This window comes from Hirundo rustica, chromosome 12, assembly GCF_015227805.2.
Source record: "Hirundo rustica isolate bHirRus1 chromosome 12, bHirRus1.pri.v3, whole genome shotgun sequence".
In the NCBI taxonomy this organism is placed as follows: domain Eukaryota; kingdom Metazoa; phylum Chordata; class Aves; order Passeriformes; family Hirundinidae; genus Hirundo; species Hirundo rustica.
Window position 1 is genome coordinate 18139116 of NC_053461.1, and position 27495 is coordinate 18166610.

The following is a 27495-nucleotide window of genomic DNA, read 5'->3' on the forward strand; positions in this document are numbered from 1 at the left end:
AAAAAAAAATAAATTAAAAAAAAAAAAAAAAAAAAGAAAAAAAAAAAAAAGAAAGGAAAGGCTTTATGATTTAGCACTAAATTTTTCAAAAATAAAAATTCTGCTGAAAAAGGAGCTGTGCAACATTAAAAATGCCAGGACTGTGATCAACACCTCCTCCTCCTCTCAGCTGTCTTTGATGCATTTCTATTTGGCCTCATGCTGGTAGGGGTTGTTAAATTTGCATTTAATGTCAGAGTCAGAAGTCAACTCCAAAAGCTGTGGAATTAGCATTTAATTACGAAACAGTTATAAAAACCAAGAGAAGCAGGATTTTGGTCTTAGCAAAATGGAAGACTAAAAGATCAGTTATTTGTGAAAAGTTGATTGCTTGGATTCCGTTAGAAAGGTGTTCAGCACTCGGAATTTTACACTGCATGAACATCCACCAGGATGGGCAGAGGGGTGGAGCAGCTCTGCTGGGAGGAAAGGCTGGCAGAGCTGGGATTGTTCACCTGGACAGGAGGAGCTTTGGGGTCACCTCACTGTGGCCTTGCAGAGCCTGAAGGGGATACAGGAAACGTGGAGAGTGACAGCTGGCAAGGGATGGAGGGATAGGAGAGTGAGAATGGTTCACACTAAAAGGAAATAGGTTCGGATGAGATATTGGGCAGGAATTGTTCCCTGGGAGGGTGGTGAGCCCTGGCACAGGGTGCCCAGAGCAGCTGTGGCTGCCCCTGGATCCCTGGCAGTGCCCAAGGCCAGGGTGGGCACTGGGGACAGCCTGGGACAGTGGGAGGTGTCCCTGCCATGGCAGGATGGCACTGGGTGGGATTTAATGTCCCTCCCAACCCAAACCATTCCATGATTCTGAGATCTTTGATTCCTGAGAGTCTTTTCTGATAAAGATTTTTTTTTTTTTTAAATAAATGCTTGAGAACATCATAAAAATACATTCCCAAACAGCAACAAGTGAAGATGCTCCATACATGGATCAGATAATTCTCTAAGTACAAACAAAACCATGACTGCTCATTTTGAACTTTAGGGCAGAGCTGGGAGCTGCAATGAGGTTTGGAAAGAGAAAAGTGTCTCTGCTAGGAGTTTGACTTGGGCTCGGAGTGCCTAGAAATAAATAGAAATCAATCACTGCTATAGGTCATGTTTGACAGCACTAAAACTTAATTAAATGGTGTAATTTTCTTTCCAAATTACAAAACAGCCCGTAAATTGGGTAATTGTGAAACATTTCTGCTGTGCTGATTAGGAAACTGAATACACAAAGGGATTTGTTTTAAGCTGAAGGAAGAAAAGTGGAGAAGGGTGAGAGGACAGCGAAAGTGAAATGCATTCAGTGAGGAGCGGGATGTGTGAGACTGAGCAGGTCGTGGTACCCCAGGGTTGTGTGGCTGTTGTGCTCTGCCAGCAGCACTTCCACAGGGTCTTGGATCTGCTTGGCAAATCTGGGATAACATGGTCTTACTGTAAACAGTGAAACCGGGTGTGAAAACATGAAAAAACTCAGCTTTATTCTGCAAACAGGCACCAAAACTCCAGGTTTTGCTTCGTCTCCACAAAAAACCCCTGGAATTTTCTGGGCATCATCATGTCGCTGTCTTTAAGGAATGAGCCACCGTCCTGTGGGCTGTTCTTTCCTGATCGTTTCTGGGTGTGTGCTCCTCAAGAAATACGAGTTTGAGGTGGGCCAGGCACCAGAGCGTAACTGCTCCTTTCAGGGGCAGAACACAGCCTCACTCCTGTAGGAATATGTGAAAACAAGCTTACCTTTAGAGAGTTAATTTTTTTTTTTTAAATTTATTTTTTTCTGAGTAGGACTGAACACAACGATCAGCACTTTATATCAAAAGGTTTGGATGATTTAGGTTCAGTACTAAAGCCTAAATGCAAAGGTATGGACTCATCAGCCTCAGCCCTGAGTCTCTGGTGACACCCAGGTGTCTCAACATCAGAGCTGCCGCAGTGGTTTCAGCCTTAATTTTTGAGGAAGGATGACCTGAGCCCACAAAAAAATGGGTGGAAATCTATCTGGAAAAAAAAGAAAAAAAAAAAATTGGTGCTGTTCATCTGTTCTGCATCTCATTTACCTAAACTGTACACAAGATGGGAACTTCAGGGAGCAGAAAACTGTTCAGAGGCTCTGATGAGCATCTGCACTTCAGGCAACCACTGAAATCCTGAAATCCAGATTTCTTTTGAAGCACTGGCTTTTATCACCAAAAGGACGTGATCTTGCCATCTTTTTTTTTTTTTTTTCTCCTGGAATATTGACTATTTATGTTACTCTGGGGTCAATTACAATTAAATAAGTCCGGTTTATCTTTGCCTCATATGTGCATAATAGTGAGAAGGTTGAAAATATTTGGATTAATGTCCCACCAGTTTTGTACATGAGAGATATTTACTAACAATGTGTGTAAATGAATACTAAGGAGAGTTTAAGCAATTTGTTGTGGAATTGCTTTGAAAAAGGAAAGAAGTAAATAACCTCAGAGTGTTATGCTTGGAAGCAGCTTTTCATTGGGAAGTCCTAGGAATCTTCCCTGCTCTTTATTTAACACAAAGGAAAGTTATGTTGGATTTGTGACTGTCTAGAAACTTAAAGTAATGAAAATAAAGCTGTAAAAAATTATGTCTCTCATATGTAGCTGTTGAAAACCTTAACTAATTTCCAGTAGTTGTTGGGAAGTTATGCCACAGAGCAATTACTACATAATTTAATGCTTGGTTCTAATTAATTTGTACAAAATATTACTTTCTCAGCCTTTTTATTGGTGTGGCAAATTTGCATTGCTTGATTTTTTAATTTTTTTTTTTTTCCTTGCACCCTGTATATTGCTCATGTAATTACTGCTCCTCCTGCTGAGCAATTAATGGGAAGGAGTCCCAAAATTAAACTAAACTGAGCTCTAGAGTTGCCTGTGAATTTCTGCCGGAGATTTTGAGCAGTGCCGTACATGAAGACATCAAATCCTTCCTACTAAAACTGTGGGCTTCAGTTTTAGAGTTGTCAATCAATTTAATTGATTTAATAGGCTGTTAATTGATGTAATAGGCTGTTAATAGGCTAATTATCAGCATTTCCTAAGCAAGTTGGGAGAGTCAAATCACTGCATTCCCTTTTAGTGTTCAAAGGCTTGGAGCAGCTTGGATGGTTTTTACTTCTTGCTCTGTACAAAAAAAAAACCCAAACCAAACCAAACCAACCAACCAACCAACCAACCAAACAAACAAACAAAAAAACCCAAAACAAAACAAACAAACAAAAAAAACCAAAAAACAACCCACCACCAAACAACAAGAACCAAAAAAACCACTTATTAGGCAGATAAAAATAGAGTGAGAAGTTCATTTTAATGTGTGTCTTTAAAAAGCTTGATTATTCTCTGCATGTTTACCGTTCAGCTTTATGGTCCTGTTTTCCCCAGTTTACTGTCTGACACCTCACTGAGCACCTCGTGCAAGGAATTTTATGGGTGCATAAAAGCAAAGCTGAACCATTTCAGTTCGAACTGGTTAACTAAACAGGAGCTGGTATCTCCTGGAAAGTTTCAAAATTCACACGCCTGTGAAGATCCTCATAAAATTTATTCTCTTATGTGTTCTCTGAGTTTCGTGGTGCATGGAGAAATCCAGGTTTCCTTTTGTTCCACCACATCATTCCATTTTCCAGCTGAAAGCCTCATCCCCATTTGTGATCCTGGGCTTCCATGATGATGCCCCAGACGGAGAATCGCTTTAAGGTGAACTGTACATTCTGAAGAAAGATGAACTCCACACTCCAAACTTGATTCTTCAGTGCTTTCAACACAAAAACAAATATTAAACCCCCAGAATACTTTAAGGCAGAGCTGCCAAAATTTTCCTATAAGGAATTCTGCATCTCTGTCATGTGAGTCAGCCCAGCTGGGTATAAATTTAATAAAATGCAAGCTTACATTTTGTTAAAACCAAGCTGTTATTTTATAATTAATACTGTCAATTGATTCCTAAAGATGTATTAAAAATGCCTCCTTTATGTCAGAGCAAAGCCGTGTATGAAAGTAAATTTATGGCATCTAATTTTTCAGTGGCAGTCACTGACGTTGGATTTTGGTTTTGCTGGGGGCTGAGATTCGGGAATATCAGGAACATCCATCCACAGCAGGAAGTGGCTGTTGGAGAAATTTGGGATAGGGACCCAGGGGTATGTTGATTGCATCTTGTTGTCCATGTTTATGGTTTCTTGATTTAGCTCCAGCTCAGGAGTTTGCAGCCCCAAGGGTGTGACCACACCCATCCCTCTGCCTCAGGAGGGTGTTTATTTGTAGAGTTTGATCTACCTGTACATTAGAAATTCATCATTCTGGCTCATTAACGATCGTTCAAAACCAGCCCAGAGTGTCTCAGCCTCTGATTAGAAGGAACATGAATGTTTTCATTCAAACCCCCTTCGATGTGGGGGAATTTTGGATTCATCCCCTTCCCAGTGAAGTTCTGGGGAATACAAAACTCAGCAGCCAGTTCGACATGGAGATAATAAAACAATGTATTACCCAACCAAATGATGCTGTTGCTGTAGAAGAGGAGAGCAGAGGGACACAGACACTGGGGTGAGGTGACCCGAAACCTGGAGCCAGCTCTCCTGACCCCTGGAGCTGTGCAGGCTTGGAATTATCCGGGCACCGGGTGCTGTTTCATCAGAGAGCGCCGAATCCCCTGGAGACAAATCCTTCGAAATTGCCCCGTTAGAACAGGAAATTGTTTTGTTATTGCCCCGATTTTCTCTGACAAACTACTTTGTCTAATGAAAAGGATCTGCTTTCTCGCTTAGGAGGGAAGTATTAATAACCTTAATTGCCACTTATTAGCAGTTTTACAAGATGCTGAGCACATAAGTTCACTTTCTAACAGTCCATAAAAAAAAGAACAGAATTAAAGACAATACCATCAGTACTAACGCTTTTCCGGCTGGAAAACAGGATTTTTACAGAACTGTTTGACCTTTTCACATATGGCTGTACTGGGATGGGGAATGAGATCAGCAGCATTGGTATTTTCAGGACAGAAGGGGAGAGGAATCATCTGGTACAACTAAAAATTCTCCCTTTAAGTTCTTTGCAGCCTCGCACGATTCAAAGTCAAGATTTGAGTGTTGCCTGGTGCTCTTCTTGACAGAAGCAGCTGTACAGACAGAAGCTGCAGGTAAATGAGTTATAATCTTTAGAAAAGCAGCTTGGCAGCAGTATTTCTGCAGGGCAATCTCTTCAGGAGTGTTTGCTCTTGTTTGGGGATGTTCTGGCTTCATTTTGCACTGCCAGGTTCCTGTTTCTTCACAACAACTCTGTAAAGAGGCTTTGCATGCAAAACTTGATTTGTTTTAAAAAATGTTCTGGATTGGCTAAGAGCTGTCGTTTTAAAAGTTCAAATATCTAGTTTTTACTAAAGCTGCCTGCTTTTGCATTGGAAAAAAGAGATGTAGTAATAGGTGTATGTATGTACACAGAGAATCACGGAATCACTAAGGAAGAAAAGGAACCGGTTCTGCTGCCACACTCTTCCTGATATTCCGTATTTATTTATTTCTCTCTCTCAGAACAGCAAACTCCACAGCACAATGTCCTCAGTGGATGAATAGGCTCTGATATAGATCTTTCCTGAATGGATTTACTTTTTCAGGAACAGCAGGCACGGGAAATTCCTCTGGACAGTGATGAGCACAAAGAAGAAGAAAGTGTGATCAACACAAAACCGCTCCTCTGCCACCAGTGAAGGGTTTTTGTCCCGTTTTGATCCAGCGTGTTCAGACCCGCTCCACTGATGCCCCAAACACTCCTGCACACCAAGTTTTGAGAGCTTTTCACACCCAGCCTTGCCTGGGTCTGACAAAGCCCTTTTTGTCTGCGGAGAGAACCCTTCCACTGGAACAGAGAGCATAAAGCACCGCGCTCGATGGGCTCTGAGAACTGATAAATGTGACAAAGGACACTTCACATCAAAATGGTATGGCTGTGTTATCATTAGAGAAAAATGTATTTTCCAACACTCCTTCAAGTCCAGGAGGGTTTCAGGGAACTTGTGCTCAATCAGATGGATGATTTATTCTGCGCCGCATTTGCATGGGGCATTTCCAAGGGGCATAGAGGAGGTAGGAAATCAGGCAGCGAGAGCTGAGTGCCTGGATGAATTTAGCCATTCACATGTCCACGAGTAGCTAAATGGATTACTTAGGAAAATCAGCGGCGCTGCTTGTAGGGATGGGTAATAAATTCTGTTTCATTACAGGGACTGGTATTTTAAGATTTAAAACGAGCACTGATTAAATCAAGTGAAATATGCACGTAAGTTGTCATTATGTGGATGGATACACCTGACTCTATTAAAATTGGATTTCAGATTTGCTCCACGCTTTATTTTGCAGCTCATTTCTGATGACAGTTCATTCCTCCCACGTCACATTATAAATTCTGCTGGATTTTAGCTTTGGATGGAACAGGGGGGTGTGTGTGGGGGGGAAACTTTGTTTCTCTTTTTCCCCTCCTATTTTCCTGTGTCAGTATTTCACACAAGGTCAATAACAAGCTCCAGTGTGTTTACAATTACCAAGAGGATGGGATTTGTTATTGTGCCCCGACAAATGTGCTGATGCTTCCATTATTTATGGAGAGGAGATAAAAATGGTGCAACGTTCTGAGACAGAAGTAAGATGTGTGTGGTTTATATCTGTATTTTTGATGAGTTCTCTTAATAGGCATTGGGCAATGCACGGACCTGTGACCGTGGGATGTAAATTTTTCTTCACAGTAAAACTGTCAAAGGTTTGTGGGGTTTTTTACGACTCATATTTATGCAACTTGAGGGGGGGAAAAAGGGGAAAAAAAAAAGAAATCTGACTTCCTGTAGTATTTAAAGCCAAAACTGATTGGTTTGTAATGGCTGTGGTCTCAAGAGGTGTGAACATAAGACAAACATATTCACTTGGTACTGAGGGCACTTTTAGGAAAATTTTATTGTGAGAATTGATTTTCTCTCTCTCACTTTTTTTTTTTTTTCTTTTTTTTTTTTTAAGGGACGCAATTCAGATTTTAAAATCCCCAATAATATCAGTATTCCTGTGTTCACCTGGAATCGGTGAATTACACCACGAGCCTTTGGCATGAGTCCCATGGAGAGGAACAGGATCCACCACTGGGCAGGGTTTTAGAGCCCCCACCCCACAAGGGCCGTGCCACAGCTTTGGGACTGTCAGATTGTCACCTCCTTTCCCTGCTGGGACAACGTGGGATTGGTGTCCCCTCACCTGTCCGGGGTTTCAGGAGCCATCCGTGAGTGTGTGCCCAGTGAAAAGCCTGATTGCCACTCCTTGGAACGGGATTTATTCCAACTCCTCCCGAGCTGGGGGTATCCACGCAGGATCCCTTCTCCTTGGTGCATCCCTGCGATGCCAGCCCCCGTTTCCAGCTGCCACCCTGCTGTGACAGCTCTGTCCCTGCTCCCCTGTTCCAAAGGCTTCATTGGGAATGAGCTGTGCCTCGGGCTGGCACAGGAGGGAGGGAGACCTGTGTTTGCCCCCAGCCCTGCTGTGGGGGCAGGGGGTCCCTGCAGGGCTGGCTCTGCTGCTCTGGGATCCTCCTGAGCGGCTCCTCATGGCACATGTCCCCTCCCTGCACACAGACATGTGCAGTAAAACCTCTAGTAAAAACTGCTGGTAGGTTTTCATCCACATCTTTGCACAAAACAAGTTTACAAGATGTATATTCCTTTGCTTTTTCAGTCTGGAAACTCCTTTATTCTTCTCTCTCCCCTGTCCCCAAGCTGTGACTGTGGAACCATTAAACCTGCAGATGCTGAAGGCTTTCGTTTTAACTGCTAAGAGCTTAACAGACCCTGAGTGTCAGCACATCCATCACACTGCTACTGTGTGCAGCAAACTCAGAGCTGTTCCACCTGGGAATGCCCAGGTGTGGGAATGGCAGCAGGAGTCACCTCCTGCTGCAGCTGGAGCTCCCAAAGAGCCATCACAGCAAGTGTTCCTTCCTAAGGGTGGCATGGGAGGGATTTTGTTTCGGGAGTAACTCAGAGCACCTGTCTGAGATTTTAGATTGCCCTCGGGGGAGGGTGATTAACCTCTCCCTTTTTCCATGAACTCAGGGGAGCAGAGAGTGCTTTGTCTCCTCCTGTGGCTGGAATTTGGGAGCTGTGGATCCCTGCTCGTGTTTCTGTGTGAGGAACAGCTCCTGAAACAGGTAAGAGTGGGTTTCTTCTGCTCTCCTTGGCTGAAGTCACTTGAATATGGATTTTTCCCCAAGGATTTGTTCCTTTACTTCCCTCCAGCTCTCGCCACAAGCTGCTGGTTAGATTCAAGCAATGCTGCTCTTTCTGTGTTTATTATGAGATGTAAAAGAATTTAATTTGTTTCAATTCTTTTCTTGAGAGAATTGATTTTTACTGTATTTTAACAGCTTGGTTTAGATGGAAAAACGTTTGAAAGTGAAATTTGATGGAGTTTTGCTTCATGTTCATCTCACAGCTCCTTTATTAGTTCTTTAGCTAACCTGGGTACTGAAAACCGCTTTGAATTCCAGACTGGTACAAAATTCTAATCAGTCTGTAAGAGACTCCTGAATGTTTTATTCCCTGGTGGGAAGGGAATATTTGCCAAGGACATCTTTGCTGAGGCTGGGAGAGCGCCTCTATGACTGAGCATGGGCCTTTAGTGGGATGTGAAGTCTTTTCTGTGGAGTTGTTTTAAAGGTCTTGAGAGCAGCAGCTTTTTCACAATTGGGTGCTAAGTGTGCGTTTTGTCTAGAACAAGGCTCTTTATGCACCTTTGTATTTTCTCTGCTGCCACTGCTGTGCAGTTCAATAATTCTATTCGTTTCAACACTGCCAAACTACTTAAATTTTAGTTTTTTAATTTTTTTTTTTTTCTCCACCACACACTTCAGATGTACCTCAAATGCCGAATACCTTGTGCAGGAGGGCTGGCAAAGTTTCCTGCTCACACACTCAGAGTTGTATTGTGGATGTAGAAATGATTCCTGAAAGCATTTTTGATGATGTGCTGCTCCTTTCCAGAAAACAATGGACTTTTAAACACATTATTAATAATTTCTGTGTTGCTCTGTGTTATATGTTTGGTTGTAGCTGAGATACGAGGGGAATTCTCGAGCTAAGTTTTGTTTGGGACAATCTCCGAAGAAATTCTTACTGAGGGAATGCAAATCTTTATTTCCTATATAACTTCTATGGACATCTTGGTGTATTTAGGATAGGGATACAATTGGATATTTAAGCTTTGAGTGAGAGGATTAGATTCTGCCTGGTGTGAATATGAATCACAGAGTCTTCAATAGTTTTTTGGGTGGGTTTGGGCTTTGTTTGTTTGGGTTTTTTTCTGTTCCTGGTTTTTTAATGCTCAAATCCCAGAATGGTTTGGGTGGAAAGAACAATCCCATCCCACCATGTCTCAGGGACAATCCCATGTCCCAGGCTGCTCCAAGCCCCAGTGTTCAGTGTGGCCTTGGGCGCTTCCAGGGATCCAGGGGCAGCCACAGCTGCTCTGGGTGCCCTGCGCCAAGACCTCAACACCCTCCCAGGGAAGAATTTTCCCCAATTTTCTCATCTGATTCTGCCCTTATCTCATTCTCCATTAGACATTCTTCTAACACTTTCTTGTAGTCAAAGTTCTGTTGGTATTTAGAGAAGCTTTGGGCAGCACTAGAGATGGCAAAGCAGTCAGAAAACCAGAAAATAGATATTTTGGATCATGGTTGCTTTTCCTTTCGGTACCGTGAGTGTTTGGATAAAGGGTGAAGGTGAAGCTGAATTAAGCAGCCATAAATGACAGGACAAGCCAGGTATAATCAGCACCTAAATTAACCTAAACAAATAGTCAGAATAATAAAGACTCTTCTGACTTGTTAACAGCTCTTAAAGTTTAAAGAAGACAAACAAAAGTCAGAAAAAAATCCGTAAACTGCTCTTCACTACCCAAGTTATTACCCAGATTCCACTTTTGCTGAGCAGGGATGGGACGGGCTCTTCGAAGACTGCCACAAATTCCATGCCTTTCACTCTAGGAAATGTTATTTATTGTTTAAGCCTTTTTTGGTGTTTGTTTGTTTGTTTGTTTGGGGTTTTGTTTGTTTGTTTTGTTTGATTTTTTTTTTTTTTGGTTAGTGTAGCAGCAAAAAGGGAAAGCAAATATTCACTGTAATGAAGTTCATTACAACTTTCTCATACATGGGAAAGTTAGTGACAAACTGCCAGGGGTTATAAATATCTGCTTATAAATATTTAAAAAAAAAATCAGCCATTCAAGCATCTCCTTGTCATCAGCAAAGCAAACTCTTTAAATTTACAAAAGCAATTCCTCTAATAAAACGATGCTTCAGAGCCACCATCAGCTCCTGCTGGTGATTTGTCACTTTCTGCTGATTCAGACGGTGCAGTGCTGCTGCTGACATTCTTTGGGAGGGAAATCCGGCCTCATTCTGGGCAGGGGGAATATTTGCAATGAATATTCCTCACTCCTGGGCAAGCAGAGGATGCCTGGGACTGGAATTTGGGAGTTTTATCCTGTTTTGCTTCGTGGTGAATCAGGTGCCAAGCGAGCCCTGCAAATTTCAGGGGTGGCAAAGAGTTTGGTACATCAGTGAGTGAAGTGGAATAAGAATCTGGGAGAGAAAAATGAGAATTTTTATTATTATTATTTATTTTGGGGGGTTTTTTTCCTGCACCTTTATTGCCATAGTGAAGTTTATGTGGTTTCAGAAAAACAAGGAAATTACCCTTGATGTAAAAAGTGGATGGAAATAGAGTCAAGAATTCCACTGCCTACTCCTCACCCCCAGAAACTCCCCAGGCAGCCTCTGCAGGCTCCTCAGATGGAGTTGAGCCCATATTGCCTTTAGAGCCGTTTTAAAACTTGGGGGCCTAAGAAATAACTCAGCTCTGTGGCTGTAGAACCAGAAAATACCTCTCCTCCAGTGCTGGGTTTGCGCAGGATCCAGCTTGGGGGTCAATCAAATTAAATCATGGAGTCATTCCTGAAGAAACCTGGGAACTGCAGTCCCAAAACAATGGTGCAGGAATCAGGTGCAGCTGCCAGAATTTCAGAATCATGCTCTGTGATTGTGCTCACAGGATGCTCCTGAACATCCTCATCACTGACCTGAACCTCCCATCCTTCCAGGAGCTCCTTTGGAACCACAAAGTTGCTCCAAAGCTCCTGCTTCCAGCTCTTGGGGCTCTTCCTTTCCCCCAGAAATTTAAAGCGATGGAATTATTCTGCTCCTGCAGTCTCTGCATTTCAAAACCCTCTAACAAACCCCAGCCCTGCCACGAAACCTGGGGTGGCAGAAAAACCACAGGGTCACCAAAATAGAATGGAATTTTAGCAACATTCCACAATGTTTGGGGAAAGTTCCTTAACAAAAAAAAATCCCCGGTGTCGTTAAGAAGGGAGGATAACTCCAAATATGGGGATTAATCCTTCAGTTTTAAGTATGGAGGGGTTGGAACACCTTTACAAATAACATCCAGCGTGTTGTTGCTGTTCCATAAAACATCCTCATTTTCCACACTCTCGCCCTGTTTCATGGTGTTGTTTTAATTTACCTGCTTTGCCCCTGTGTTCAGCTCACACACAGGTGTTTTTGGGGGTTCCTTTTTTTACTTTTTAATGTAGGGGGACCTCTGGATGCTCTATAAACCATAAGAGAGAGTGATGGGGGGAAATTAATATCTGGGGAAGGACAGGGCTGCTAAAAGGAGGATAAAAGTAAAATGTGGCACATTTGAGTTCCCAAATCCAGTAAATCTGGGTAGAAGCCGTGCAGCCTTCCATCCAATTTGTGCTGCCAGAGTGGCTCCAGCGAGCTTTTTCTCAACAAAATAAATGGAAAATCTTGGCAAATACTGGAATTAAGTGCATGCAGAAGATAAGATTTATGGAAAAAAAAAAAAAAAGAGATTTTACAAAAGTTGAGTCTGCAGTTGTTCGGCGCCCGGCAGGAGGGCAGAGGAGCTGTTTCCTCCTGGCATCACGAGAGGGCACTCAGCAATTGCATTTCAGCGCTTTCCGCAGTCACCGCCGCGCCGCGCTGCCCTCGGTCAGAGCGAAGGCGATTCCGCACAAAGGGCTGGCTGCCCCCGGCAGGAACGGGAAATAAATGCTGGGTGCGAGCTGCGCTGCGAGGCGGCGCTTCGGGGAGCCAAGGGAGTTTTAACTCCAAGGAAGAGGAATTGATTTGTGTCTGGTCAGGGGCTGGGGGTTCTCGAGTGGTGGCGATGCCTTCTGAACATTCCTGCAGCTCACCTGAGCAGGGCAAGGAGCAGCTCCGAGAAGAACACTCTCTGAAAGAAAAACAAACAAACAAACAAAAAAACACACACACACAAAAGAAAAAAAAAAAAGGGGGGGGGGGAGCCACACACAAAAACCTCTTTAAAAAAAAAAAAATCTGGTAGAAAAGAGAATTTTCAGATTTTGGAAATAGGGAATGTGTCGAGGAAAGATGAGGTGGAAGAGAGAAGCAGCCTGACTTTGGTGCTCCGTGCCAGGGAGGGCTGATCCCAAACTCCAGCTCTGCCCCTGCAGAGACAAACATAAACCTTTAAGTATAAATACAAACAGTTAAACGTAAGTCTTTAAGAAAACTATAGAGATACAAACTGTTAAATGTAAGTCTTTAAAAAAACTATAGAGATACAAACTGTTAAATGTAAGTCTTTAAGAAAACTACAGAGATACAAACTGTTAAATGTAAGTCTTTAAGAAAACTATAGAGATACAAACTGTTAAATGTAAGTCTTTAAGAAAACTATAGAGATACAAACTGTTAAATGTAAGTCTTTAAGAAAACTATAGAGATACAAACTGTTAAATGTAAGTCTTTAAGAAAACTATAGAGATACAAACTGTTAAATTTAAGTCTTTAACAGTAGAGATACAAACTGTTAAATGTGAACATTTAAGAAAACAGTAGGAATACAAACAGTTAAATGTAGACATTTAAGAAAACAGTAGGAATACAAGCAGTTAAATGTAAGTCTTTAAGAAAACAACAGAAATACAAACAGCTAAATATAAGTCTTTAAGAAAACAATAGAGATACAAGCAGTTAAATGTAAATATTTAAACATCAGTACAAATACCAACAGTTAAATATGAACCATTCTGGGGAATAAATGCAAAATCCTCCACCACTGTGTGTTTTCCCTCCTACCCAAGAACCACGGAATCACAGAACCCTCGATGATGGAAAATATACCCAGGACCACTGAGTCCTGCCAAGAGGAAAGAGAGAGGGACAGTGTTTGTCCGTCGGGACAAAGGTTTGGTTTTCATTGTGTGGCTGGAGCTGTGTGTAAGTGGTTTTGGCAATATTTTGTGGAGAGTGTGGAGCTCTCCAACTCTGCAAGGCTCTCAGGAAATCCCGGAGAGGATGGAGGATCCTGTGGGACACTGGAGCATCCCAGTGCTGAGGCAGCTCCCATAAACGCTGTGGCAGGACTTTGCCTGAACTCGTCTGTGGTTGTTTGGATGAACCAATTAATCCCGTTGAGATTGCCTTTAGAGGTTTTTGGGGGTTTTTTTTGCAGGTAAATTATTTATTGGGAATGCCGGCTGAGGTAGAGCCCTGTATCCTGCTGTGCTCTCAGCTCTGAGCAGGGCTCCAAGCAACTCCTCTTTGAGGCTTTCCAGCAGTCCACATCCATTTTCCAGCTAAGAAATTGGTACTGAAGCATTTGGAGCTTCTCTTATCTCTGGTTCCATGTGCCATAAGCTCTGTTGTTTAAATTAAGCCCCTCTATTTTCATCAGAAGCTTTCCCAGTGAGAGAACCGCCCTGGCATCCTCTGCCCGCCTCCTTCAAAGGGGAGTCCTGAGCAATTCCGTGTGATCCAAGCGCTTCTTCCCTCCGTGCTATCATCAGGGAACACAAGGCTCTTAGCAGATGAAAGGTTGGGAAGTTCTTGGCTGTTCAAGCCAGAAGCCAGACACAGCAAATCTCTGCACCTGCCTCTGAGCCTGGCTCAGGGTCCTTATGGAGGTGGCTTTGCTTGAAAGCAAAGCTGGAGTCACAAACCCAGATTTTCCTACAGGGATGTTTTTTCTCCTTCTGTTAAGAGTCCATAATTTGGCTGCTACCAAAAAGGAATCTGAACTTTATCACAAGAAGCCTGTTTTGAAGGAATTGCATCCTTCAGACGAGTGCATTCTAAAAGGACAGATATTCTGTACAACGTTCAGAAAGTGCTAAAAACCCGGGCCCTGACCCTAGAAATGAGCGTAGCTGTTTTCCTTGCTGTGCCATTCCTTTTGCTTTCAAATCAGCTGTAGTCAAAACAAGGATGTGGTTTCTCTTTTTAGGAAAAAACGGGGAGCAGGGAGCTTATTTATACTGAATGATGGTAACGGCACAAAACATTTAATGTTTTTAAATGACCTAAAGTGTTCTAGATCTGAGTTAGGGTGTTGTTCGAGGGCTCAAGTTTGTGCCATCCTAAAACCCACAGAACCCCGATGTCCTGCGCAGCTGCAGCATCACAGATGGATGAATATACAAAAGATGTTGGAACTGTAAGGTCATGAACCAGGAAAGTTGCCCAAGGAGAGCGCGGAGAACAGCGGGTGCTGTTCAGATCAGAAATGCTGTGGTTACAGCCTGGAAATGCCAGAGCTCTGATGGGTTCTGTCACGTGGAGTCACTTCATGCTGATGGAGGATGTGTCATTTTCTTCAGGGAGAGAGCCAAAGGTCAGGCAAATGTTCAGGGGAAAGGAACAATTCCGAGAGCTGAGTCATTCTGTGCCAGTGCTGAGAGCAAATGCTTTGTGCGCCGGGTTTGTAGGATTTGTACGGCAGAACATCAAACACAGGCACCAAAGGACAGACCTGGGGAAGCACAAAGGAAAGGAGATCAGGCGGGGAGCTGGCAGGGAAAGGCTCGTTCTTTTCAAGCCCCATTTCTGTGAGTGAGCTCTGCTATGATTTTTAATAGGAAATAATGAGAAACAAAAGCCAAATGTCTGAATCGGCCAGAGGAATATTGCTGTGGTTAGTTTGGGAGATTTCTCTTTGTGACAGTGGAGGAACCTCATTTGGTGGGTGAGGGAGAGTGAGTCAGACAACTGTGATTCTCCTGGGAAAAGGTTTAGTGAGAGTGTGAGGAGAAAGAAAAAGCCTAATTTGATGGTTTGCACGCCTTGGCATCTCTCCACATCCCTGAGATGCCACGTGTTTGGCGTGAAAAGTCTTTAAAGTTTGGAGTGTTCATTTCACCCATGGTCTGTGACTCTCCAGAAGGAGAATTCTTTTTTGAGATGCAGAAACTCATCAGCCCCTCGACTCTCTCCGATTACCCAAAGCTGGTTTTTCTGCTGTAGCTAATAATCAAAAAATGAGGGAGAGAACATTGATTAGGGAAAATGCCTCACGGAAAAATCTTACTGAGGCATTTGTGCCTCCCTCTTCCATGTGGGCTGTAGCTGCTAAAAGTAACAAGATAAAAAAACTAATTCCATGATGCACCAATGAAATTTCCTTTAGCTTTCCTGGGGATTTTGCCCAGATTTGACTTCTGCTGTAATCAGAGGTTGAGGTCTCACAGCACTTGTTACACCAAATTGCCTGATGCTGCAATTTGGCAGCTTTGGGCAGAGCTGTGGGGGCTGCTGGAGAAGGTCCCTGCCAGCCTGAACAGGGACACCCAAAAAGTGGATACCCAAAAGGCTTTCCTACTGAAAACAACAGAGAAACAGAGTGTTAGATTGCTTTAATAAATGCTGCTGGCCACTGGGCCATCCTGCTGTTAAATACAACCTGGGAATGTTTAATGCCTTCAATAAACAGATATTTTTGATATATTTGTGGTACCTTCTGCAGGCTGGAGGAACCTGGCTTTAGGTCTGCAGGCTCCAAGGCTTTGGAGCAGTTCCAATGAGTGATGGTGGATAATTTAAAGGAATATTTGCAATTACTATAACCCTCTCATTATATTGTGTTTTACATCCCCCAGCAACAAATTCCAGTGGTAGCAGCAATGAAGTAGCTGAGAGTAACATTTCCTAATAAAGATCAGGGAAATGAAGATGACAATTGCTTCCCATTTTTCCTGCATCCTGGCACGATGTGAAAATTTGCAGTAATTTCACTGCATAGAAATCTAATTAATCAATACATTGGAATTGCAGTTGCAGCAGCTACTAAAGCAGGGCTCAGGATTAATTTTTCCAGCTCTGAGATTCAAACAGCCTTTCTCTTTAATGCCGTTACGTATTTCAGCGCACAAAGTGCTGCATTTAAATAGGAGCTGGATTATTTAATTATTCAAGTTGATTAAGGTGGTTAATTAAATGCTTCTGCTAATATATTACTTATTTTACATTTTATTTCCATTAAGAGTGATTTTTAAGCACAAGCTGAAAGGATTATTTGAGTTTCCAAATCCACTTTTCTACTGCTTTCTCTGAATTGCCCTATTGCTCATCCCCCAGCATTTCCAGCTTTGAACCAAGAATCAGAACAAGTGTTTATGGAAGCCAACACGGGTTCCCACATTTGCAGCTACTTGTTTTAGTAACTCTTTTAGTCTGGCATTTTAATTGAACCTTTTCTAGTTGCCTAAAACACTGTGAGCAAATTCTCCTCAGCAAGTCACCCATATTTTCTAATTCAAGTAACCGTCTTTTGATGCGCCGCCTGTTTCTCGTTTGGGTGAGGGTTTTTGGTGTTTGGTTGGGGTTTTTTTGTTTGTTTGTTTGTTTTTTTTTTCCCCTTCATTTTCTGCTTTCAAAGTAAGACCATGGAAGTGTCCAAGGCCAGGTTGGACAGGGCTTAGAGCAGCCTGGGACAGTAGGAAGCATCCCTGCCCAAGGCAGGGGTGGAACACAGTGTAGCTTTGGGTTTATCTGTTTTTTGATGTCTTTTCTCTTCCTCAGCTCTTTGAGCAAAGCACCAGGATTGAGGGGTGAAGCTTCAGAGCAGTTTTTGCGTCTGGCTTCCCTCTGGAAGTTGGGAACAACCTGTTAAAGTCAAGCAACTTCCAGCCGGGAAATCTCCATGGCTACCAGAGGCTCAGGATGGTTTTCTAGGGACAGTGCAAAATTGGGATGTGAAAATATTGCAGAGATTCTTTGTGTCTTGTAGGTGGGGCAGTGAAATCCCTCCATAAAGAAATCAGTGTTTATTAAAAAAAAAATATATATAAAAACATAGGGTGGGATGGAGGGAGCGTTCCACAGAACTGGGAACAGTCCCTGGATCTGGTGTGATACCATCACCATCCTGATGTTTTCTTCTGGGCTTTTCCTGCTCTGGCAAGAGGCAGTGTGGTTTCCATCCAGGTCATTATAAAGCTGCCAGCCAGCTGCTCTTTGGCACTCAGGACCTATTTTGGGAAGAGCGTGGGAAGCTGGGTGCTTTCATTGGAGGATATGCTATGATGCCTTGGGATTTCAGCTTTTGTATTTTCCATACATTTGTACCCCTGCAGTTCTTTAGTGTGTAACTCCAAACCCCACACACAGTGGGAGCTGCTGCTTCCCCATTTTGGTCACACACAGCAATTCCTCTTCAGGCTGGGGATCAAGGACACCTCACTGCCTCAGGCCTGAGAGATGGAAACAAAAGTGAGTTGGGGCAGCAAACTCGGGGTGAATGACTTCATTACCTGGAGCTGTAATTGGGAGATGAACCCCAATGTGCAAATGGTCCAAACTGATCAAAGTGTGAAAACCCCTGAGCCAGGGTCCATTTTGTGTGCAGCCCCTGGGGGGCTTTGTCTGCTCTAAATGTGCCTGAAAGCCCTGAAATTAATAGAACAGTTTTTATTCCCTTAATTCTGCCTGGCCTCTGTTTTTAGGTTGCCCCAAAGACATCAGCTGTAGGACAGGTTCCAGAATCAATCCCCTCTCAGAGCATCCCAGCAGAGATCCCATCCCACCCTGCTGGTGTTTGCTCTGCCCTGTGCAGGGATCACCCCCTGGCTGACAGAAGCCCTGGTGACAGAATGGGCTCTCTCCAAGTTTCTGGGCTGATCTCTTGTGCATGAATCGGGTTTCTGTTTGAATTTTGGCCCTCTGCAAAGCTGGCTGCTCATTTTGCTGAGGCAAACCCAGAATACTAAACAGGTAATTAGTTTCTGTTCTTTGCCAGGAGTCAAAAGGCAGCGCTCCCCATTGAAGGCCGTTGAGGATTTTCGTGAAGCTGAGCATTTAAAAAACACGTAACTAATGCATTGCTAGAATTTCTATGCCGATAACACAACCAAATCTCGCTGATACTCACAATTTATTTTATTAGTGCCTGTGTTTTCCTTCTGGCTTATTTAAAAATGCTCTTTGTGGCGCAGTTGTGTTTGTTAAGAGGTCACAAAGCTCTCTAATGAGGTTGGGATGTCTGACTCGCTCGAAGCAGAGCGGTTTCCTTCTTGCAAGTGGAACGGAGGGAGCCAAGCAGGATTCGGGGAAGGCACTGCCCGGGGATGAAACGAGACCTCTGTGTTTCCCTGGGAGCAGCAAGGGGGAGATGAAGCCAGCCATTCCAGGCTGCCCCAAAAGCACCCTCCTGATCTCATTCCGGCTCTTTGGCTGTGTTTTTCTGTTGAAGGAGGGGAGAGAGGGAAGGGGCTGTGGCCAAGCAGCTCTTTGGAGAGCAGCTCCTGTTCTCTGCTCAGGTCGTGAAGGGAGAAACGCTCCCAGGCAAAAAGAGAGATCTTAGGGACCTCCAGGCTAGCAGGAAAAGAAGCCTTTGGGAGCAGAGCAGGAATTCTTGAGCTACGTGATGAAGGAAATCTCAGGCTGAGGCTGTGAGCTGAGGAGTTCTTTGCTATTCCCAACAAAAGAGTGGAGAGGTGCAAATAAAGATAAATCACCTTGTTAGTGTGTAATTGAGAACTCCAGCCCTCTGAAACGGGGAATTAAAAAGCCTGGGCTGGAGGAGGACTTCTTGTCCAACACACAACTTTGAAAAACTCGTTAGGAGCTGTCCTGGAGAGGAGCTCAGCCTCTTTCACTGATTCCTCCCTGATCTGGTTTTCCCAATAAAGCTTCCCGAACATCTGCCTGCTCCTCGCCATCTGAGCTGCTACACAGCCACCAGGCATGTGGGATTTGGAAGGATAAGGGAGACCTGGAAGCCCCAGACCTGCAAGCGCCCAACTTCCCACAATATTTTTCTGAGCCGAGCAAGAGGAGCTGACAAGACAAAGGCTCTTGGGAGCTCGAGGCATCCCAGAGGGGCTGTAAAACAAGGAGCCTTTGCAGGAAAATGGTAACTGAGAGAGCCCAGACTTGTTTTGCTTCTCAGTTCAGATGGCAGGCTGCTGTTTCTGAGGATGTGTCTCCACGTGCTTAACACTCGGGATGGTTTTGACATCCTCCAAGTGCATGTGGATATTTTAAGGGCTGTACTTTTTATCCAAAAAAAAAAAAAAAAGCTCCAGTAGGCATTTGTAGCCACCCTGGCATGAACTGCAGCCAAAAAAGAGAGGCAAAGGCAGTGCTGCAAGGCAGCATCACTCCAACCCCATGTGTTCAGGAAGCACAGCGGAATTTCAGCCAAACCCAGCTTACCTCTCACCATTTTAAAGCACTAAATGTCAGGAGAGCTTGGCAGCTGTCAATAGAAAGCATTTCCGCTTTCACACCGGCCATTATCTGAGTTTTATGCACACTAAATTATTTATTAATTTGCCTTAATAGAAAGAAAATTGCCTTTTTAAACCCCCCACTAAATACCTGATGGAATATATAAACTGAGTTATGTCCAATATTGATCTGATCTTGTGTATATATACCGACTTCCAGTCACTTAAAATGAACATAATTGACTATGGAAGTGCTGGGCACGTTCCTAGAAGGCAGATTAATGATCTGGTGGAGTGATCAAGCACTCAGTGGCTTTTGGCTGATAAATCATTTCAGCCCCTTGTTACGTAGGGCATTTAATTACGGTCATTTAACCACTGTTGACAGTGGTGCCACTGTATAAACTAAAGCAATCAAAGCATTAACTTGAGAGTGGGGCTGGAAATTATTGTATCCACAGCTTTGCAGCTCCTGTACGAGCAATGCTGTCAGTTAAACCTGGACAAATTTGGCTTTTTAAAAGAAGTCTCAGCTATTTCAGAGAACTTAGTTCTTATTTAGCTGTTAGTTTAAAGAGGGTTACTAGGTATTTTCATTTAACATTTCTCTGCACACAAAGCAGAGATGCAGGGCTGTGCAGCAGTACCCAGACTGCCCAGGGAAGCTGTGGAACCACAATCCCTGGAAAGGCTCAAAAAAGGCACCTGGGAACGTGGTTTAGTGGCGGATTTGGCAGTGCTTGGTTTTGGCAAGTTTGGTTGAACTTGAGGGTCTCAGAGAGCTTTTCCAGCCTTAAGGATTCTATGTTCAAATCAAATAAGGAATGAATAAATGCCTCCTGTCCCACTGGAGCAGCTGGGAGGAAGGGCTTCCCTGGGGATCCCACATCACATCCCCTGCAAGTGCAGCTAAACCGGTTGTTCTCTGGCTGCTCAGGTACGAATCTGGGAGCATTCCAATGTTTTCCCAATATTCTTCCTTGCCAGGGTCCCTTGCAGTGAGAAACCTCACAGGGGAGCCACAGGCCAATCAGTTTAGCCTCAGAAATAGTAATTTAAACCTGAAGGCCCAAACAAGATTCTTTTCCTCCCGCTGGAAATCACTTTTATCTGCAGAGCAGGGCTGGCAGCAGGTTTGGCCCTTCCCCAGGGAGAACCTGCTTGTGCTGGAGATGGAAAATCCTCCTTCCTCCCTGATTTCTGCATTCATGCTTGGAAAAATTGCCTGCCTGCTTAATTTTACTGTCTTCTTTCTGCTAATCTCCACCTTGGAAGGACTTTTAAGGGGCTTCAGAGGAATGAGAGGCTGAAACCAGCAGGCTGAGCCACACTGGCTCTGATTTTTGCTGTTGTTTTAGTAATAAATGAGACGAAACAGGGCTGGTGGCTGCAGGAGCAGCTTGGTGTGGGTCAGAGAGAGCTTGGGATGCTCCCATGGTTGCAGAACCACACCTGATCACCCTTCCAGGGCTTTCCCTGGCTCCACCTTCCCTGCTCCCTGAGTTGGGTGTGTGATTTTTGGGTGGGCTTGGGGTCCCTGCCATGGCAGGGGGTTGAGTTTAAATCAGATTTAAAATCTCTTTGTGCCCAAATCATTGCCATTCCGCCACTTCTCGGGTTTCTGAGCTCACACCCAGGGTCACTCAGCTCTCTGCACACAGCAGCCACACAAAACAAATCCTGCTCCTGCTGCACACCAAGGACAACTTTCAGCCCCAAAAGCACAAACAAGGGTGGCTGGAGGGAGGAACAAGAAGGATGGGAGCTCACAGCCTGGAGCTGGAATGGGACAATTCAACCCCAAAGTGCAAATGGACCAAAACTGATCCAAGGGTGAGACCTCGTGACCCTTTGTCCATTTGGGGTTCATTTTGTGCCAATTTTGGTTCCACCTTGGGTGCAGCCCTGGCCAGGCTCTTGTCCTGCCCAAGGTGGATCCTGGAGGCCTTTCAATAAATATCTGCTTTATTCTCCAGCTCTGCCCAGTCTCTGTTCCAGCTCTGTTCCCAAGGCATCACAGCCAGAGGGAATCTTTTCCCACTGCCTCAGTTCCCTGTTGGAGCCACGGCTGGGAGGATCTCCCTGCTCAGTCAGGGACTTCCTGACAGCCCTGGTGTCTCCAGGCAGCCACTGCCAGATCCTCAGTGTCCCTTTGTGTGGAGCGGTGGCCTCGGGTGACCCTCAGCGGTGGCACTGGGCTGTCCCTGGCTGTCACATCAAGGGGAAGAGGGGCTGCTCCTCACCAGCCCCTTGGCAGGGAATGTGCCCACGGAGCTCCTTTCCATGGGAAAGCAAACGCCGAGCGGCTGCAGCGGGTTCAAAAAGCACCCACTAATTAAATTAGGCTTAATGGTTAACCTACGAGACTTAATTTACTCTTTTCATGTTCTAGTCTGAGTGGAGAAATAGAAATAAAGCCAAAGAGGAAATGCCACCACAAGCTCTCACGACTTTGTGAGTCCAAAGCTGCTGAGGTTGGCCAGGAGGTTTGGAGGGCACCAGGGAGGGAGGATGGGGATGAGAAGGGGTCTGGCAGTGAGGCCTTAAAATGGGTTTATTTGGTGATGTCTTACACATCAAATCATGGATCTATTTGCACAACCTTCTGCTGAACAGGATTTTATACCATTTATGCCAGAAATGAGCACTTGGCACTTCAGTCCTGGTGATGTCAAGGTTCTCTCTGACCCTTCTGGGGACCCTCTGGGATCTGGCAGTGAGGCCTCAAACTGGGTTTATTTGGTGATGTCTTACACATCAAATCATGGATTTCTTTGCATAACCTTCTGCTAAATACAGCTTTATACCATTTATGCCAGAAATGAGCACTCAGCACTTCGGTCTTGGTTATATCAAGGTTATCTTTGATCCTTCTGGGGTCTGGCAGTGAGGCCTTAAAATGGGTTTATTTGGTGATGTCTTACATGTCAAATAATGGATTTCTTTGCATAACCTTCTGCTGAACACAATTTTATACAATTTATACTAGAAACGAGCACTCAGCACTTCGGTCCTGGTGATGTCAAGGTTCTCTCTGACCCTTCTGGGGTCCCCACAGAGATCTCCCTGTTGGAGTTAATGCGCTGAACTAAAGATGACAAATTACAATTAAACGTTTGATGATGGGAAAAAAAACCATCTCAGGTGCATCTTGGGCTGGACTGAAATCAGGAAGGTCAGACAGGAAAGAGGAGCTCTGTCCCCTTTTCTGCTGCTTTGGGTGAGTTTTTCATGGCTTCTCCTAAGTGGACTGGGAATTCCTGCTGGAAGCAAGGGGAGGAGCTGCAAAAAGAGCGTGACTTTTGCTAAAATGTCATCACAAGCTGTTCCTGGAGGAGGAACGAGGGAAAACAACGCCGTGGTGTGCGAGGCACTGCGACGCCTTTGTTCTGTGCCAGCACAGCTCCCAGAGCCCGAGCAGGATCTCAGCCCTGCCGCAGTGACATTTGTAAATGAGAACATGGCAAGGCTGAGTTTGGCCAGGATAAAATGCTCTTTTTAAGGGTGGGGGATGAAAAAAAAAAGGAAAAAAAAAAAATCTGGCTTAATGGAAAAGGGGAATCAGTCTGGGGTGGGGGGAAAAATATAAAAAGGTTTAAGAAGCAAAACAGAATTTAGAAAGAGCAGAGCACGAATGCCAAATCGCACAGGAGAAAGGGTCTTACAGAGGTAGAATGAGGAGGGCTGGGAGAGAAGGGACAGGGAGAGGGGGGAAACAGCTTCTGGAATGGCACAGAGGCTTAGAAAGCTAAAATGGAAACAAAAGGCCAAGGGGGAACATTGACATGGATATAAGGAAGAATGAATGGCTGTAAGGCATTTGAAGAATGCCTCTTAGAGTCTCCGAACTGAGGATCCTTTTAAATTTGTTTGTTATGAATTTTACCCTGTGTCCTGTTTTGGTGTTTGGTTCGAGGCTGTTATGTGAGAAATACAGTTCCAGGGAGCTGCCATTATTCCCTGGGATTTCATGGATCTTAGCACTGCTAAATGTGTCCTTTCATTGTGCCGAGGAAGTGACAGATTGACTGGGGGTATCTTTGACCCCCTGTTTGTGCACCACGTCCCTCTGTGCTGTAACAAGGGCAAACTCTGAACCACAACATTTAAAAAATGCTATTTGGAGACCGAGAGGAGCAGCAGAAGCAAACCCTGTCCCAGCACAAACCCTCAGCAGCAGCTGGTCAGGACTGGTGGGCAGAGGTGGGCTATCACCTTTGTTTTTCCATTTCCACCTCCTTCTGCCTCCTGCCTAATGAGGCACCGGCTATTTGTGAGCACAGAGCTGGAAATGTGCTGAGAGCTGTGCAGAAGGACGGTCAGCAAGGCTGAGGAGGAATGCCAGCACATCCATCCTGGAGGCCAGGGTACAGCCCCTGAGCTCCACCAGGCTCCACCTGGAGGGGGGAACACCTGAGGCTTGGTTTATCCCTGCCCTCAGCCTGTTCCCATCAGAGGACAGGGCCCAGAGGAGACTCTTGCCCTCAGGCATGGACAGAGGCACTGTCCAACAGCCCGTGGGATGATGGAATGGATGATGGAATGATCCGGAGGTTTCTGGAAGGACGTGGGACACAGCTTCAGGGCACCCTGCATCACTTCTCCATCCTTCCAGCCACATTCTCCCATGGTGGAGAGACGGGATTTAGACAGAAACGGAATTTTTGACATTTTTCTCTCTTAATGGGGATGGGAAGCCACGTCTTCCAACACTATATATTAAAAAAAACACAGGCTTTGACTGGCAGTATAATTATAGCCTGGATTGATTATTAAGCTATTACATTCTCTGTCATCATTTGATGTTGGCGTACAAGAGCTGGATGTGCCGGCAGTGGCTGGGAGATTCCGTGAGCAGCTCTCGCAGCTCCATCCCAGAGCTTTACACATTCACCCAACAACAGAGTGATTTCGTTAAATACGGGGTTTAAGCAAACCTGCAAACTGAAATTCATCTGCTCTGGCATCGGAACAGCGCGAAAATGAGACACATGGAAAACGGCGTGCGGATTGGGCTATAAAGAATAATTAATACCGAATTTAATTGACAATTACTTAGCAAGAGTGATATTTGGCTTTCAAAGGCCATCTACATTTATGGTGCTACACAGAACAATAAAAAGAAGCGATCTGTTTTAGGGAGATGAACATAAAGCGGGGGGAAATGCAAATGCTGTGCTGCTTTATCCTGGGCTGTGCCTCCTGGAGCAGAGCAGGTACACGACGGGAGGGGCTCACACCTTAATCTCAGCTTCAGAAGGCATCTCCTAATTGTTTCCACGCAGGTACAGGCTGGATTTTAATCCTTTTGGGAGAGGAGGAGAGAGCTGTTCTAGTTGGTGTTATTTACATATAAAAGATTCATCTGTTGGGTTAACGGGGCTGTAGAGCAGTGAGCGTTTACCCACGGGCAGGTGGCTCACAGCCCTGGATAAATTCACTTTTCTACTCAATCCCCAGTACTTTGTGGTGCCTGGGAGTATTTTTGATCTTTCTTTTTTTCCTGTTTGTAGTTTGAACGCCGATCTCCTACGCTCTCCTTTGTTCCCATGCTCATCTTATTGCCACTTTCTCACCCTTTAGGCTTTTCCCCCCTTCACTTTGTGAAGCCTTTAGAAAGGAAAGGGGACAGAAATGAACAAATTAGCAAAAGAATCTGTAATGGAATGAATGAAAAAGCCGTGGCACCATAAGGAATCAGTAACTAATGAGTAGGAAGTCCTGTACAGTATGTCATTCATTTAGCCCTCCCTGCTCAGGGTAGGAGCAGATGGTGCCCTGAGGGACTTGGATGTTCCCATCCATGCTCCAACACTACTAAAGAGGTGAGATGAGAGAAGGAGACGAGATGGATCACACCAATCAGCCCAGCAGAAAAATGATTATGATTACATAACTAATGACCCAGGGAATTAGGCGGTATCAAAAATAGGAAGGATGCCAATTTGTGCTGCGACACGTCTGAGCAGCCAGAGCAATATGGGGGCTGTGTAGTGAGAGTTGTGTGGTTAAGGAAAAAAAGGGGGGGATCCTCATCAAGCCTTCAAAAACAATCTTTTTATTTGACAAACCCTTGATGGTTTATTTACCCTTTTCTCTGGATGCTGAGAAAACCCCTCTACTGGGTACTCCTGCAATAATCCTCACTAGGTTGTGCACTTGCAAGTTCTCTTTTTGCCATATTTAGCTCAGCTGGAGACTTGTCAGAACCTGGTTTTGCTCCAGTTTTGTTACTGAGCTTTGCTGTAGGAGTGGGACTGAGAGCCCAGCAGTGCAGCTGAGGAGCAGCAGTTGAACAGGGACTGCCAGAGCGGTTCCTGCTCCTGCTGAGGGCACAGGGAGTGTGCAGCTCCTCCAGGGACAGCTGGGACCTGGAATGTGCCATGGAAGTGTCCTCTGTAGGACCAGGCAGAGCTCTTGGTCACACACTACGAGGATGGCATCACCACCCTGCAGGAAACTGAAACTTCCCTCATCTAAATACTCCAGGGGAAGGAATATTGGATGAAATCTGAATTTACTCAGGAAAAAAACTTTTGTTTAGCTGATCTCCCTCCCCCAGTTCTGATCTATTTTCTTTTTCAATTTATTAATTTCTTGATGGAAATGTCTGGGTTGAGATGGCAAAACTCTTCCTGTCTGTGCTGCAATCCTGATTCCAGGATCCTGTTGGTGGCTACATATGTGCCTGCCAGCCACTCTGATTGAAAAAGCCGATTTTGTTGTCCCACAGCTCAGAGGTCTGCCTACAAAACGTGGAGCAGCCCCACAACGATATGAAACGCAGCTTTTTGCCATCTGCTGGAAAATGTTAATGAGCTGATGATCTCATCCTCCATTTCAGACAGGTGCCCACATCCCCAAAAACTGCGACGAGAGATGACATCTTTGTTGACAGCCTCATCAGATTAATTGGGACTTGAGGAGCGAGCTAATTCTCACATCAAGAGGCTTGAGAACACAACTGTGGGAGCCGCGTGGAGAACCTTGAACTCGTGCTCCTTGTGCCGCCGCCAGATCAGAGCAGCTTTGATGGACTGGATTAGGAAATCAGTACCCACACACTGAACGTGCTTAATCCCTCCAGGGACGCTCATTAAACACCGTTCAGAGCCAGGGCCGTAACAGCGTGCGCGCAGTCAGGAGCGCCACGTTTCATTTGGGTGCTTTCAAACAGCTTCATGCAAACAGTTTAACACATTAAAACACGTGTGAAACTCCCCAAACCGTGGATTTGGGGCATTAAGTGGAACCTGAGGTGTTGAAAGCGCGAGGGAGGGTCAGGTTTTGGGGGGACACGTGAATTATTGGGGAGAAGCTCTGAGGAGTGGATGGGATCCGCTGGGTCAGGGGTTCAGTGCTCTGCAGCAGGAGATAGCTGTGCCATGGAAAACCTCCCGTGAGGTGCTCCAGTGCCGCTTGAAAATGAATTAGAATTTTCCTCCTCTTGGGACTCTCTTCTGTGACCTTTCCCCAGTAATGGGCAAGAGGCTGTCATCTCATTTCAGAATAAATCTATTCCTGGCTAATTATTTTTTCTCTTTTTCTTTTAAAATTACAAATCCTTTTCTCCTCGCTGAGTACATTTACTAGCAGGAATATCTGCTCTCTAAATAGATAGAGTCTTTTCCCTCTAAGGCTTGATTGCCACAGTTGGTGGATCTTGTCTCCTTGGAGCATTCTTGGCCTTTGCTTATCTCTGTATTCCCATTTTTTGCACTAATTCCTGCAGGATTTTTTTTTTGGCTTTTGGGCGTCAGGGTGATGCAGTGACATCACTTTTCCTGTGCTCCACATCACCATCATTCACCAGCTTCCATTGCTTGCCTTGCACAAACCTTCCAGTCCTGTTTTGGGACAGCAGATGTTTTTTCCAAGGAGCCAGCTGGGGAGGGGGCTGAAATCCTGCCAGGACAAGTGTT

At 44.7% G+C, this 27495-nt stretch overlaps 1 long non-coding RNA gene across 1 annotated transcript; it reads left to right on the top strand.

The window, feature by feature from the left end:
- Positions 1-8057: 8057 nt before the first annotated feature.
- LOC120758320 (uncharacterized) lies at positions 8058-27102 on the top strand. The gene is made up of 2 exons (XR_005702858.2): positions 8058-8222; positions 26418-27102. It is a non-coding gene; the product is annotated as an uncharacterized LOC120758320 (long non-coding RNA).
- Positions 27103-27495: the final 393 nt, after the last annotated feature.